Source organism: Chrysochloris asiatica, unplaced genomic scaffold (assembly GCF_000296735.1).
Source record: "Chrysochloris asiatica unplaced genomic scaffold, ChrAsi1.0 scaffold00030, whole genome shotgun sequence".
NCBI classification, from domain to species: domain Eukaryota; kingdom Metazoa; phylum Chordata; class Mammalia; order Afrosoricida; family Chrysochloridae; genus Chrysochloris; species Chrysochloris asiatica.
In genome coordinates, this window is record NW_006408548.1 from 3,729,939 (window position 1) to 3,732,997 (window position 3,059).

Sequence of the window (3,059 nt, forward strand, 5' to 3'; positions counted from 1 at the left end):
AGTTTTTTCTTTCAGGGTTTTATATATGTCTCCCCATTGTATTCTTGCCTGCATGGTTTCTGATGAGAGATCTGATTTGCTTGCCTTTGTATGTTACACTTCTCTTTTCTCTAGCTGCTTTCAGGATTCTGTCCATATCTTTGATTTTGGAGAGCTTGATTATGATATATCTTGGTGATTTTCTTTTAGGGTCTATCTTTCTTGGGGTTCATTGAGCTTCTTGAATGCATATCTTTTCACATTTTAGGATGTTAGGGGAAATTGCTTCCAGAAGCTCTTCAACTATTTACCCTGTGGACTTGTGTGATTCTTCCTGTTCCGGAACACCAATAATTCTTAAGTTATTCCTCTTCATGTTGTCCAACATGAATCTTAGACCTTCTTCAGAATTTTTTAATCTTTTTTTCTGCTTGTTCTTCTATCTTAATAGTATTGAGAGATTTGTGTTCCAGCTCATTAGTTCTGGCTTCCATCTCTTCGATTCTACTCCTTAGCCCTCTCATTGTATTGTCCATTTCTGATATTCTATTATTAATCATTTAGACCTCTTTCTGTAGGTTTTGAATTGTTTCCAATGCTGTTTCTATCTTATTTGATTGTTCCTATAACATTTTCCTGACTTCTTCCTTATTTTTCTCAACTCCATTGTATATTATTTTGATACATTTTATAATAATTTTTCTGAATTCCTTCTCAGGCATTTCCAAAGCCTTACCTCCTTCCAGTATGGAGTGTAGATCTACTTCCAGTTCATTTGTCTCAGTCACTTTATCTTGTTTCTGGACTTGTGCTGATATGGTCATCTATTTCTGTTTTTTGGGCATATTCAGTAGTTAGCTGTGGCCTTAATACTTAGATGGGTGTGTGTTTTGGTATTTTTTATGCTTTTTGATTGTCTCCAGGTATGTGTGATCAGGAGATGGGCTTCTCCTTTCACTCTTTTTCCTTTATCTTCCTGGTTCTATGAGGTGTCTGTGGCTGCTCTGATCCTTCCCTTATTTGGTCTCACTCAAGATGGCCACTCAGGGAACAGCCAAGTGCCTTGGATTAGAAAGCACTGGATTTCTTGCTTCTGATACAAATTCCACTGGTTGTAAACCTTCCAACTTTCTCAATATCCCTTTATATGTGGTTCAGAATTCTGGGACCATCCCCTGAGCCTGTTTGGTCCAGTATTCTGTGTTATTGCTGACGGAGCTCCTCACTGCACTTCCACTCTAGCCACCATCTTTTTGTTCTCCCAGACCTATCTTCTGAAGCACTTCTTAGTGGGTTCAAACTGCCTACCTTTCAGCTAATAGTTGATCACTTAACCATTTGTGCCACGTTGGGACTCCACTATGTGCCATTTATACAACAAATACTGTGCAAATCCTGAGGATAAAGTAATGAACAAAACAGACAAAATCTCTGCCCTCATAAGACTTCCATACTAGTAAGGAAGACAGAAAATAAATAATAAACAGGAACAAGTGTCATGTAAAAATAAAACTGGATAAAGATGTGAGAAGGGGTGTTGGTGGTGCATGCTGTTTATATACAGTGGGCAGGGAAGGCCTCTCTGAAGTGGTACCATCTGTACAAAGACCTGAGGAAAATGTTGTCATTCACATCCATGGGAAGATCTGGGAGAGGCATCCTGGGGCCAGAAATAAAGCTATTGACTGGAGAGGAGGGGACAACAGGGAGAGTGGTGATGATTAAGTCAGAGACAGGTTGGGATAAGAGCATGGAGTGTCTGTTAGACCATAGTAGGATTTCCTCTGAGTGAGAAGAGGAAGCCATTAAGGTTTCTGAGCAGACAGACCTATTCAGACTTGAGTTTTATAAGGATCACCCCTGTCAATAGACTGTCAGGGCCAAGAATCAGAAAGATCAATGAAGAGGTGATTGCAATACTCCAATGGCTAGAGCCTGGTGGTCGCAGCAGAAGGTTGAAAATGGCTGGCTTCTGTATATATTTTGAAGATGGAGCAAAAAAGATTGGATAAGGGTGTGAGAGAAAGAGAAATTATGGATGACTCCAAGGGTTTTGGTCTGAATGTCATCAGGATGAATGGAATTGCCATTAAATGAGATGGGATGTCAGTCAGACAGAAGAGAGTCTTCTGAATCTCAGTAAACCAGACTTTCATCATTGCCTTGGGATGACATCATAACTGATCACAATAACAACCCATCCCACCCCCACTCCCAGCCTCCAGCTGCTTCTTGTTTTGGGAGAAACCCCAAACAAACCAAATCTATTGCCAACAAGTTGATTCCAACTCTTAGCAACACTATAGGACAAAGTAGAACTACCCGTGGAGTCTCCAAGGCTGTCAATTTTATGGAAGCAAATTGCCACATCTTTCTCCTAAGGAGTGACTGGTGGGTTTGAACCACTGCTGACTTTCGGGTTAGTAGCTGAATCCTTGATTACTGAGAAACTGGTTGCAGGGATTATGTGCTTTGGAGTCAGTTCTGACTCAGTGACCCTGTATAGGGTTTCCAAGGAGCATCTGGTGAGCTTGAACCACCAACCTTGCAGTTCTAATGACTTTGAAATCTGATGCATTAACCCACACCACCACTCCAGGACTCCTATAAATCTTTACAGAAGCAGAAAGTCTCATCTTTCTCTCATGGAGCAGCTTCTAGATTTGAACTGCTGACCTTGTGGTTAGCAGTCCAACTCATATCCCACTATGCTACCAGAGTTCCTTACTGGAAAACTAGTGTGGTGTAAATAACAATTTTCTTCAAGACCTTTTGGGTCCTGAGTGTCTGAGCTTCTGGAATCTAGCTCTAGAATCATGGTGAGAGCAAACCTGTTTTCATGATTAATAAGCTTGGAACAGTCTGGTCCCAGTGAAATTGTGACAGAGCAATGCTTCTCTTTAGCATCCTGCAGTCTTTTACACAGGTCCCTTCTCACCTTCCAGAAGTGCTGTGGCACAATGGAAAGAGCAGAATGCTCACACAGAACGATATGTGTCTTAGTGCCACTTATCACTGGACAGTGCTGAGTAAGTTATTTAACTTCTCCTCCCTTAACTTCCTTGTCCAGAGATAATAGT